This window comes from Barbus barbus, assembly GCF_936440315.1.
Source record: "Barbus barbus genome assembly, chromosome: 5".
In the NCBI taxonomy this organism is placed as follows: Eukaryota; Metazoa; Chordata; class Actinopteri; order Cypriniformes; family Cyprinidae; genus Barbus; species Barbus barbus.
In genome coordinates, this window is record NC_136733.1 from 42,336,970 (window position 1) to 42,350,893 (window position 13,924).

Genomic DNA, 13,924 nt, shown 5'->3' on the forward strand with positions numbered 1-13,924 from the left:
CATCCATGCCATGGGTCCAAATGCCCCAGATGTCATCCAAAAATCTGAAATATGCAAACGGTTTTACGTGAAAAGATGCTAAGGCCCTCCGTTCCCAAGAGGCCATGAATATATTGGCGTACGACGGAGCGAACTTTTTGCCCATCGCCGTGCCTTTTATCTGTAAATGAAATTTTGAGTCAAATTCGAAGTCATTTTTTGTAAGATTTATTTCCAATAGTTTTAAGATATAATTGTCCGGCCTCTTGGGATCCGGGAACCTTAGCATACAATCCTTCACGGCCTTCATGCCCTCTGTTGTCTCGATGTTTGTATACAAACTGTCGATATCTATGGTAAACAAGAGTGAATCAGTGGGGACCAAAAGATTTTTTGTTTTTTGAATAAAATCATAAGTATCTTTGAGATAACTTTCGTGCTTTTGCGAAATTGGGCCTAGAAAATATTCTATGAATTCTGCCGTGTAGTAAGACTCGCTGTCACAGTCAGAAACAATGGGCCTTCCTGGAGGTATCTGAAAAGCCTTACTCCAACTCCCAGGATCCTTGTGGATCTTTGGTAAAAGATAAAACCGCCTGGGCCTAGGCGTTCCCGATCCAAGTAGATAATTCTTTTGTTCGCCACTGATTACTCCCTTGTCACACATCTCTTCTAAGATGGTTCTTATTTCCAATGAAGTCTGAGGGTACATAGGTGCCGTGAGGGGCTTGTAATGATCTTTAACTTCTAGCTGTCTCCTCCCCTCCCACAGATAGTCTTCCTTATCCATGAGAACCACAGCATTTCCCTTATCGGCCGGTTTGATCACCAATCTATTATTCTTCTGTAATTCTTTAATTGCTTGTTTTTCGCGTGTTGTAAGATTCTGTTTTTCTATCAGGCCCCAATTTAGGTGGTTAAATGCATACATGTCTGCTCTGATAAGGGATCTAACATGTGGGGGTAAGCTAGAGAGAGTCGGTGTCCACTCTGACCCGTGAGTGAATGGCAGTTTCTTTTTATTACTTTTTTTATTTTCAAAAAAACTTTCTAATTTCAACCTTCTGTGATATTTTTGTAAACCTTGTAATAATTCTAATTTTTGTGTCCTCACGTTTTGTGGTGTAGGGACGAACGAGAGTCCTCTGAGAAGTACTGCCCTCTGCTCAATTGACAGAGTGGACGACGATAGATTAACTATTAATTTATCTTGACTATTTATAGGGTTCACGGTTCTCAAAAGTTTAAAGACCGTGCCCAGTGCTCCAACATATGACGAGCTGTTGATGATGTCCAATGTATTAAGTCACTCTCAACCCTGAATTGACCAGAGGGCAGTGAATCCAGGAAATTGAGGTTTGTTCTGATGTACTCATTAATATCCAGTAGAAGATCCTGTTCTTCTCTGGGAAGTTGATCACTAAAATTGACCACTGGTACCACTACTTCAGTGTGTGGTAACCGGGTTCTGGCCAATCTATAAGCCCTGTGGATCTCCTTGCTGGTCGTTGAGAAACATCTTTGGGAACGGTTGTTCAGGCCAAACGACATCACCAAGATCTCCGGTTCCAAGGCAATAGTAGCTCTTTCCACTAAATTGCCAGCGTGTTGGAATTTAGCTCCCGGAAAGCTATCTATTTGTAAATCTGGGATATTAAATGCTGGAATTCTGGACACGTTGGAGTCTCCAATAATGATAAACTTTTTCTTTAGATTGAGACTCCAATCCATTTGTTTTCTGTCCGTATTGATGTGTCGATATGGCCGACCTACCGACCTCGGTGTTGTAGGAGTGGTCGGAGCAACCGTTTCCCCCTGTTGAGCTTCTTTCTGACGTGATTCTGTCACACTTTCCACACTTTCGGATTGTGTGACTTCCTTCTGTCCCTCTGTTTCATTTTCTCGAATCATCTCTTCTAAGAGTTCTAACTGCCTGGCTGCATCTCCTGAGTATGGTTGAATCTCTCCCGAGTCCTCAGAAAAGGTCACAGGAGAACCAGGTAGTCTAATGAGGGAGGGGAGAGGAGGTTGTGCCCCTGCAATCCCCATTAAGGTTGTTGCACCTTTCTTTATGTTATGTTCAATGCGTGTTGTTGTCACGTCTTCCCTTTCTTGTACCCGTAGTAATTCACGAGAGGGTGAAAGAGGGTTTTGTGTTTTCTGTTGTGTTTCGACCATGTTTGTAGTCTGTTTTTCAACCGTGTCTGTTTGTTCCTCTGTGTTAACTAGCAAGTCAGTAAAAATCCTCCTAGGTTTTCTTTGTGGGAGAGGTGGAACTGATCTGACTGGTGTTGGTTCCAGAACCGGTCTGGGTTCAAGAGGGGGGAACTCCGTATCAAAGGACCAATCCCCTCGAATCGGAGGGGTATTAGTCGTGCCGTTCGGAGTCTCTCGTCCCCTTGGAGATGTTTGTACGTAAATATGTGTTGTGCCTGGTTTGGGCCTCACTGTTTGTGTTTCACGTGGAGCTTCATCCACGGCAGTAGCACGTGACTCCTTTTCCCGTTCCCTTCGATCATATTCATCACATGATTCTGCCGTGAAGAGTGCTTCAACACGTGTGAAAATGTCTGGGTCTACCCGTCTCCCAAAGTTCTTGTTGGTCCAGGTCTTCGCAATTTCGAAGGCCCGGAACCAATCCTCTGGGTCTGTTTGTCGTCTGAGTTCTGTTAATGTTTTTTCCACCGACGTTTCATAGTGTTCTTCCAATATCGATTGCGCATTGTGTGCCCAATTCTTTGCATTGCCCTCCAGAAGTTTTTTGACTCTATCATCGGGCAGTGCCGGTTTGATGGAATTAATTAACAGGTCTGTTAATCGTTTAAAAGTCACGGGTGTATTATTTGTCACTTTAGTAGTTGTTTTGTTTAAGTGGTGTACAAATCTAATCAGTTTGTACATGACCTTTACTGTGGTTCTTAGTTTTGTTGTAGCTGGAATGTAATTTGATTTCTGATTAGTTTGATCAAAATATCTCCTAGGTCTGCCCTTTCCTCTCCCTTCTTTCTGAGGAAAGCGGCGTGTCTCCCTATCTCTTTGAAACCTGTTCGGTGGTTGTTCTATTCTGCTGTCTCTACTCACTCCGTTGACGCACGAGAAGCCACCCGCTCCGTCACCGGCCGAGCCATGAGAGGATTCAACGTATACATCTCTTTTGCTCCAGGCCCGTGGTTCGGATGGTTCCGTTTCATGAAGGGTGTCACTTTCTTGCACGAAAGTTTGGTATTCACGTGAATCATAATCTCGAGGATTATATTCACGTTCATTGTCATCATCATAATAATGCCAATTTTCATCACCCTCATTCCTCCTGCGTCTAACTAGAGCCTTTCTGTGGTTTCTACGAGCTGTTCTAGTCATTCGTTTTTGTGGTCTCACCTGATCAAAGTCACTGTACGATTGATCAGTGTTATATGTGTCTTGTGGGAAAGTTCTGACCAGCCTGTGGTCAGAAAACCGACCCCTATCGGTGAGAGCACATCTGTCTGTTTGTTGTCTTTGTCTGTATTGAGTATTTGTGAATTCCCTTCTTCGTGGGAAAAAGTTTTCATTTTTGTTTTGAGGATATCTGTTTTTTCTTTCTTTGTAGTCAGGAAAATATCTGTTTTCCCATTCTTGTTCCCTGAATCTTCCTAAACTAAACTCCATACCCTCTTGGTATGTGTTTCTGTTTGGCAGAGATCTAGATCTGTGATTAGGAAAATATGTATGAATATTATTCTTGTTATAATGATGATCATCTTGACCATCGCTATATACACTTTGTCCTTGTTTGGTGGCCCAAAAGCGGGCCTTTTGTTTATATTCTGTGTCCCGAAATCGGCGTGGATCTACTAAATCGTCTTCAAAAGACAAATCCTCCATATCCATCCACCGATTTCGTGGTTGTTTACCAGCACGGGGATGTGCTGTTTGTTTGTTTAAGAAATAACGTCGTTCTTCGTCAGGTGGTACGGACGTGAATCTGACGTTGTTTCTTTGCATCGTTCTCGGTCTGTATCTCTCAAAATGTCTCGTCATGACAGTTGTCAATCTGGTGGAATTCCTGAAAACACGACGTTACTGTATCACGCGACGTTTCGAAGTAGATAACTTCTTCCTCAGGCCACAGAACGTCGTCTTCCTAGAATGTAACCGATCAAAGCTTTAACTACCTATCGCTGTGAGAGCTTGGAGAGAAATGAGTCTCTGTAGCCTCTCCCTCGTCGAACAGCAACCCGAGGGGGGCGTGGCCATGACGTCATAGCCTCCCAGTTCTCTCAGATCGCTATTTTATATCCAATATTATAAAATGGAATCTGTATTCCTGTATTTTAATATTTGTAATCCTGTAATCGTTCTGTTCCAAGATGAAATATATTGTTTGTTGCCATTTTTAACTTTTTAAAGGTGTTTTTAGTGAGTTTTAAAGTTAAAAATCGAATTAATTTATACACTCCTCATCAAATCCACTCCAAACCTCTACATATATGTAGGTGATGTTAACTAGTATTTTTTGTGATGATTTTCAAGACGGGGCATTGAGATTTTTCTTTTTGAAACTTGTAAAAATTGAAAATCTTAAAAACTATGTCAGATTTTCCACGTGCTACCCCAAAAAACCTTTCACTGTTCTTCCATACTGACGTTATAAAAAATAAAAATCTATTTTTGACTGTTAGTTTTCTTTGGGGTTGATGCTCGAGTGTAAAACACAGGATTATTATGGAAAATTAATGTATAAGTGTATAACATTGTGATTTGTTGTGATAATCATGCTCCTTCTATCCATTGTGTACCAAAGGTTTCTGTAATTGTGATAAAACCCAGAAATTATGTGTAAAAAAAGTGTAAAATAGACAGTAAACCAATATATGTTTTAAAGCCATTCTGTGTGCTTTTCTATAGCTCCATCTTGTGGCCTGATGGCCGAAGTGCCATGTGGGCAAACATGTAGTCTCAATTACTCTGTTTAATATATCCACTATAAATAAATAAATTACTACTATGTTTATAGTATTATTATATGTGAGGATAAGTGAGGTGGACACTGATTACAGGGCTTCCTTCTCCCAGGCACCAAAGTGCAGAGACGTGGCACGGGCTTGAGTTAGGAATTAAAAATCTCCAAAGGTCAGACTAGTCTGACCTTGGTTGTGCACTGGCCTACATTTCCGCTGCCCGCTTCAGTGCCTGCTTGAATTCGGCCCCTCATCTCAGCGCCCACCAAACCTCATCCTCCTTTGTCTGTGTCTTTTGGATGTTTCCTCTTTTATTTTTAATTTTTTGTCTGTGTATTTTGGATGTTTCCTCTTTTATTTTTAAATTAACGGATTAATTAATTAGGGGTATTTTAGTCTAGGGGTTAAAGCGTTTTAGGTGTAAAGTATAAGAGGGGAATTTTCCTCAGGGTTAGTGACCTTAGGTTTAGGGCCATGTTTGGGGTCAAGGTTAGATAATTGTACCCATTAGGGTAAAAACCGTCAGGTGTCTAGAATTCACATGGTCACTCAGGGCTAAGTTTTAGGCGTCAGAGGGGAATTTTACTCAGGGTTAGTGACCTTAGGTTTAGGCCCATGTGTAGGTCGAGTTTTTAGATTAACAAATTAATTAATTAGGGGTATTTTAGTCTAGGGGTAAAAGCTTTTTAGGTGTCAGGTATAAAAGGGGAATTTTCCTCAGGGTTAGTGACCTTAGGTTTAGGGCCATGTTTGGGGTCAAGGTTAGATAATTGTACCCATTAGGGTAAAAACCGTCAGGGGTCTAGAATTCACATGGTCACTCAGGGCTAAGTTTTAGGCGTCAGTCAGATGTTACTTCTGAAAAATAAAGAGTCACAGTTTTTGGTTAATTTTATTAATCATGTGGATATTAGAAAAAGAAAATTAAATATAAGGTTCTATCAACAGAAAAAGATGAATAACAAATAAGAAACGAATGGATAGAAGAGATCATATCATCACGCCTCATTCAGTCCTCTTGGGTAGAGACTGTCAAGTCGTCTGATCCAGGTTCTTTCCGTCCTGAGCCTCTCGCCGAGGGACCAAAGAGGATTGGATTCAAGGGCAGTGACCCTCATGGCTTCCAAGCCATGTATCATGAAGTGTCTCACTACATACCGTCTTTTCTCAATTTTATTTTTAATGTTATATGTGTGCTGGTAAATCCTTTGTAGCAACTGGTTCTTTGTCTGTCCTACATATTGTTTATCACATTTCCTACAGAAAATCAGATAAATGCAGTTAGACACTTGGGGAGGCATGTTTTGTTGAGTGGAGTAAATCTGTTTGTTAGTCTTATTTTGAACCCATCTTCTGTGTGTTAAATGTTTGTGTGTTTTACCTCTGGATTTGGGTTGTGTTGATTTTATTTTACTACAAACTAATGTGTCTAATAGATTAGTGTTTCTTTTATACGCAGCGATCGGCCTATGTTTTCGTAATGTATACGTGGGTTCAATAAATTTTGTAAAGTTTCCCTTGGTGGCTTTATTTAATTGAATACTGTGTTGTGAAAAAAATGATACCAAGGGAACAATTTTGTTTCTTTCTTGTGTAATTTTAACCGGATTCGTGACCGATTGATTGAATGACCTGATGGCCTTTCTGAGGTATCTTCTGGAGTATTTTCTTCTTTTCTTCAAGGCCTTAAAAAGAATCTTTACTGCTTTCCTGAATTCTGTTTCTTGTGAGCATATACGATAGAATCTGAGAAGTTGTGACTTCAGTATGCCACGAAAAGTATGGCTTGGATGAAAACTATCCCTATGCAGTAAGCAGTGCGTATCCGTAGGCTTGAAGAAAACCTTGTAGTCGAGGTATCCCGTCTCAGAAAAGTTTGGTCCTTTGTACGTCACAACATCTAAGAAATTTACTTCTGATGAGCTAGTTTCAAATTTAATCTTTATCGACTCCTGCTGACGATTAAGATGATGTGTAAATTTTCTAAACTCATCCATGCCATGGGTCCAAATGCCCCAGATGTCATCCAAAAATCTGAAATATGCAAACGGTTTTACGTGAAAAGATGCTAAGGCCCTCCGTTCCCAAGAGGCCATGAATATATTGGCGTACGACGGAGCGAACTTTTTGCCCATCGCCGTGCCTTTTATCTGTAAATGAAATTTTGAGTCAAATTCGAAGTCATTTTTTGTAAGATTTATTTCCAATAGTTTTAAGATATAATTGTCCGGCCTCTTGGGATCCGGGAACCTTAGCATACAATCCTTCACGGCCTTCATGCCCTCTGTTGTCTCGATGTTTGTATACAAACTGTCGATATCTATGGTAAACAAGAGTGAATCAGTGGGGACCAAAAGATTTTTTGTTTTTTGAATAAAATCATAAGTATCTTTGAGATAACTTTCGTGCTTTTGCGAAATTGGGCCTAGAAAATATTCTACGAATTCTGCCGTGTAGTAAGACTCGCTGTCACAGTCAGAAACAATGGGCCTTCCTGGAGGTATCTGAAAAGCCTTACTCCAACTCCCAGGATCCTTGTGGATCTTTGGTAAAAGATAGAACCGCCTGGGCCTAGGCGTTCCCGATCCAAGTAGATAATTCTTTTGTTCGCCACTGATTACTCCCTTGTCACACATCTCTTCTAAGATGGTTCTTATTTCCAATGAAGTCTGAGGGTACATAGGTGCCGTGAGGGGCTTGTAATGATCTTTAACTTCTAGCTGTCTCCTCCCCTCCCACAGATAGTCTTCCTTATCCATGAGAACCACAGCATTTCCCTTATCGGCCGGTTTGATCACCAATCTATTATTCTTCTGTAATTCTTTGATTGCTTGTTTTTCGCGTGTTGTAAGATTCTGTTTTTCTATCAGGCCCCAATTTAGGTGGTTAAATGCATACATGTCTGCTCTGATAAGGGATCTAACATGTGGGGGTAAGCTAGAGAGAGTCGGTGTCCACTCTGACCCGTGAGTGAATGGCAGTTTCTTTTTATTACTTTTTTTATTTTCAAAAAAACTTTCTAATTTCAACCTTCTGTGATATTTTTGTAAACCTTGTAATAATTCTAATTTTTGTGTCCTCACGTTTTGTGGTGTAGGGACGAACGAGAGTCCTCTGAGAAGTACTGCCCTCTGCTCAATTGACAGAGTGGACGACGATAGATTAACTATTAATTTATCTTGACTATTTATAGGGTTCACGGTTCTCAAAAGTTTAAAGACCGTGCCCAGTGCTCCAACATATGACGAGCTGTTGATGATGTCCAATGTATTAAGTCACTCTCAACCCTGAATTGACCAGAGGGCAGTGAATCCAGGAAATTGAGGTTTGTTCTGATGTACTCATTAATATCCAGTAGAAGATCCTGTTCTTCTCTGGGAAGTTGATCACTAAAATTGACCACTGGTACCACTACTTCAGTGTGTGGTAACCGGGTTCTGGCCAATCTATAAGCCCTGTGGATCTCCTTGCTGGTCGTTGAGAAACATCTTTGGGAACGGTTGTTCAGGCCAAACGACATCACCAAGATCTCCGGTTCCAAGGCAATAGTAGCTCTTTCCACTAAATTGCCAGCGTGTTGGAATTTAGCTCCCGGAAAGCTATCTATTTGTAAATCTGGGATATTAAATGCTGGAATTCTGGACACGTTGGAGTCTCCAATAATGATAAACTTTTTCTTTAGATTGAGACTCCAATCCATTTGTTTTCTGTCCGTATTGATGTGTCGATATGGCCGACCTACCGACCTCGGTGTTGTAGGAGTGGTCGGAGCAACCGTTTCCCCCTGTTGAGCTTCTTTCTGACGTGATTCTGTCACACTTTCCACACTTTCGGATTGTGTGACTTCCTTCTGTCCCTCTGTTTCATTTTCTCGAATCATCTCTTCTAAGAGTTCTAACTGCCTGGCTGCATCTCCTGAGTATGGTTGAATCTCTCCCGAGTCCTCAGAAAAGGTCACAGGAGAACCAGGTAGTCTAATGAGGGAGGGGAGAGGAGGTTGTGCCCCTGCAATCCCCATTAAGGTTGTTGCACCTTTCTTTATGTTATGTTCAATGCGTGTTGTTGTCACGTCTTCCCTTTCTTGTACCCGTAGTAATTCACGAGAGGGTGAAAGAGGGTTTTGTGTTTTCTGTTGTGTTTCGACCATGTTTGTAGTCTGTTTTTCAACCGTGTCTGTTTGTTCCTCTGTGTTAACTAGCAAGTCAGTAAAAATCCTCCTAGGTTTTCTTTGTGGGAGAGGTGGAACTGATCTGACTGGTGTTGGTTCCAGAACCGGTCTGGGTTCAAGAGGGGGGAACTCCGTATCAAAGGACCAATCCCCTCGAATCGGAGGGGTATTAGTCGTGCCGTTCGGAGTCTCTCGTCCCCTTGGAGATGTTTGTACGTAAATATGTGTTGTGCCTGGTTTGGGCCTCACTGTTTGTGTTTCACGTGGAGCTTCATCCACGGCAGTAGCACGTGACTCCTTTTCCCGTTCCCTTCGATCATATTCATCACATGATTCTGCCGTGAAGAGTGCTTCAACACGTGTGAAAATGTCTGGGTCTACCCGTCTCCCAAAGTTCTTGTTGGTCCAGGTCTTCGCAATTTCGAAGGCCCGGAACCAATCCTCTGGGTCTGTTTGTCGTCTGAGTTCTGTTAATGTTTTTTCCACCGACGTTTCATAGTGTTCTTCCAATATCGATTGCGCATTGTGTGCCCAATTCTTTGCATTGCCCTCCAGAAGTTTTTTGACTCTATCATCGGGCAGTGCCGGTTTGATGGAATTAATTAACAGGTCTGTTAATCGTTTAAAAGTCACGGGTGTATTATTTGTCACTTTAGTAGTTGTTTTGTTTAAGTGGTGTACAAATCTAATCAGTTTGTACATGACCTTTACTGTGGTTCTTAGTTTTGTTGTAGCTGGAATGTAATTTGATTTCTGATTAGTTTGATCAAAATATCTCCTAGGTCTGCCCTTTCCTCTCCCTTCTTTATGAGGAAAGCGGCGTGTCTCCCTATCTCTTTGAAACCTGTTCGGTGGTTGTTCTATTCTGCTGTCTCTACTCACTCCGTTGACGCACGAGAAGCCACCCGCTCCGTCACCGGCCGAGCCATGAGAGGATTCAACGTATACATCTCTTTTGCTCCAGGCCCGTGGTTCGGATGGTTCCGTTTCATGAAGGGTGTCACTTTCTTGCACGAAAGTTTGGTATTCACGTGAATCATAATCTCGAGGATTATATTCACGTTCATTGTCATCATCATAATAATGCCAATTTTCATCACCCTCATTCCTCCTGCGTCTAACTAGAGCCTTTCTGTGGTTTCTACGAGCTGTTCTAGTCATTCGTTTTTGTGGTCTCACCTGATCAAAGTCACTGTACGATTGATCAGTGTTATATGTGTCTTGTGGGAAAGTTCTGACCAGCCTGTGGTCAGAAAACCGACCCCTATCGGTGAGAGCACGTCTGTCTGTTTGTTGTCTTTGTCTGTATTGAGTATTTGTGAATTCCCTTCTTCGTGGGAAAAAGTTTTCATTTTTGTTTTGAGGATATCTGTTTTTTCTTTCTTTGTAGTCAGGAAAATATCTGTTTTCCCATTCTTGTTCCCTGAATCTTCCTAAACTAAACTCCATACCCTCTTGGTATGTGTTTCTGTTTGGCAGAGATCTAGATCTGTGATTAGGAAAATATGTATGAATATTATTCTTGTTATAACGATGATCATCTTGACCATCGCTATATACACTTTGTCCTTGTTTGGTGGCCCAAAAGCGGGCCTTTTGTTTATATTCTGTGTCCCGAAATCGGCGTGGATCTACTAAATCGTCTTCAAAAGACAAATCCTCCATATCCATCCACCGATTTCGTGGTTGTTTACCAGCACGGGGATGTGCTGTTTGTTTGTTTAAGAAATAACGTCGTTCTTCGTCAGGTGGTACGGACGTGAATCTGACGTTGTTTCTTTGCATCGTTCTCGGTCTGTATCTCTCAAAATGTCTCGTCATGACAGTTGTTATTATCTATCAATCTGGTGGAATTCCTGAAAACACGACGTTACTGTATCACGCGACGTTTCGAAGTAGATAACTTCTTCCTCAGGCCACAGAACGTCGTCTTCCTAGAATGTAACCGATCAAAGCTTTAACTACCTATCGCTGTGAGAGCTTGGAGAGAAATGAGTCTCTGTAGCCTCTCCCTCGTCGAACAGCAACCCGAGGGGGGCGTGGCCATGACGTCATAGCCTCCCAGTTCTCTCAGATCGCTATTTTATATCCAATATTATAAAATGTAACCTGTATTCCTGTATTTTAATATTTGTAATCCTGTAATCGTTCTGTTCCAAGATGAAATATATTGTTTGTTGCCATTTTTAACTTTTTAAAGGTGTTTTTAGTGAGTTTTAAAGTTAAAAATCGAATTAATTTATACACTCCTCATCAAATCCACTCCAAACCTCTACATATATGTAGGTGATGTTAACTAGTATTTTTTGTGATGATTTTCAAGACGGGGCATTGAGATTTTTCTTTTTGAAACTTGTAAAAATTGAAAATCTTATAAACTATGTCAGATTTTCCACGTGCTACCCCAAAAAAACCTTTCACTGTTCTTCCATACTGACGTTATAAAAAATAAAAATCTATTTTTGACTGTTAGTTTTCTTTGGGGTTGATGCTCGAGTGTAAAACACAGGATTATTATGGAAAATTAATGTATAAGTGTATAACATTGTGATTTGTTGTGATAATCATGCTCCTTCTATCCATTGTGTACCAAAGGTTTCTGTAATTGTGATAAAACCCAGAAATTATGTGTAAAAAAAGTGTAAAATAGACAGTAAACCAATATATGTTTTAAAGCCATTCTGTGTGCTTTTCTATAGCTCCATCTTGTGGCCTGATGGCCGAAGTGCCATGTGGGCAAACATGTAGTCTCAATTACTCTGTTTAATATATCCACTATAAATAAATAAATTACTACTATGTTTATAGTATTATTATATGTGAGGATAAGTGAGGTGGACACTGATTACAGGGCTTCCTTCTCCCAGGCACCAAAGTGCAGAGACGTGGCACGGGCTTGAGTTAGGAATTAAAAATCTCCAAAGGTCAGACTAGTCTGACCTTGGTTGTGCACTGGCCTACATTTCCGCTGCCCGCTTCAGTGCCTGCTTGAATTCGGCCCCTCATCTCAGCGCCCACCAAACCTCATCCTCCTTTGTCTGTGTCTTTTGGATGTTTCCTCTTTTATTTTTAATTTTTTGTCTGTGTATTTTGGATGTTTCCTCTTTTATTTTTAAATTAACGGATTAATTAATTAGGGGTATTTTAGTCTAGGGGTTAAAGCGTTTTAGGTGTAAAGTATAAGAGGGGAATTTTACTCAGGGTTAGTGACCTTAGGTTTAGGGCCATGTTTGGGGTCAAGGTTAGATAATTGTACCCATTAGGGTAAAAACCGTCAGGTGTCTAGAATTCACATGGTCACTCAGGGCTAAGTTTTAGGCGTCAGAGGGGAATTTTACTCAGGGTTAGTGACCTTAGGTTTAGGCCCATGTGTAGGTCGAGTTTTTAGATTAACAAATTAATTAATTAGGGGTATTTTAGTCTAGGGGTAAAAGCTTTTTAGGTGTCAGGTATAAAAGGGGAATTTTCCTCAGGGTTAGTGACCTTAGGTTTAGGGCCATGTTTGGGGTCAAGGTTAGATAATTGTACCCATTAGGGTAAAAACCGTCAGGTGTCTAGAATTCACATGGTCACTCAGGGCTAAGTTTTAGGCGTCAGTCAGATGTTACTTCTGAAAAATAAAGAGTCACAGTTTTTGGTTAATTTTATTAATCATGTGGATATTAGAAAAAGAAAATTAAATATAAGGTTCTATCAACAGAAAAAGATGAATAACAAATAGGAAACGAATGGATAGAAGAGATCATATCATCACGCCTCATTCAGTCCTCTTGGGTAGAGACTGTCAAGTCGTCTGATCCAGGTTCTTTCCGTCCTGAGCCTCTCGCCGAGGGACCAAAGAGGATTGGATTCAAGGGCAGTGACCCTCATGGCTTCCAAGCCATGTATCATGAAGTGTCTCACTACATACCATCTTTTCTCAATTTTATTTTTAATGTTATATGTGTGCTGGTAAATCCTTTGTAGCAACTGGTTCTTTGTCTGTCCTACATATTGTTTATCACATTTCCTACAGAAAATCAGATAAATGCAGTTAGACACTTGGGGAGGCATGTTTTGTTGAGTGGAGTAAATCTGTTTGTTAGTCTTATTTTGAACCCATCTTCTGTGTGTTAAATGTTTGTGTGTTTTACCTCTGGATTTGGGTTGTGTTGATTTTATTTTACTACAAACTAATGTGTCTAATAGATTAGTGTTTCTTTTATACGCAGCGATCGGCCTATGTTTTCGTAATGTATACGTGGGTTCAATAAATTTTGTAAAGTTTCCCTTGGTGGCTTTATTTAATTGAATACTGTGTTGTGAAAAAAATGATACCAAGGGAACAATTTTGTTTCTTTCTTGTGTAATTTTAACCGGATTCGTGACCGATTGATTGAATGACCTGATGGCCTTTCTGAGGTATCTTCTGGAGTATTTTCTTCTTTTCTTCAAGGCCTTAAAAAGAATCTTTACTGCTTTCCTGAATTCTGTTTCTTGTGAGCATATACGATAGAATCTGAGAAGTTGTGACTTCAGTATGCCACGAAAAGTATGGCTTGGATGAAAACTATCCCTATGCAGTAAGCAGTGCGTATCCGTAGGCTTGAAGAAAACCTTGTAGTCGAGGTATCCCGTCTCAGAAAAGTTTGGTCCTTTGTACGTCACAACATCTAAGAAATTTACTTCTGATGAGCTAGTTTCAAATTTAATCTTTATCGACTCCTGCTGACGATTAAGATGATGTGTAAATTTTCTAAACTCATCCATGCCATGGGTCCAAATGCCCCAGATGTCATCCAAAAATCTGAAATATGCAAACGGTTTTACGTGAAAAGATGCTAAGGCCCTCCGTTCC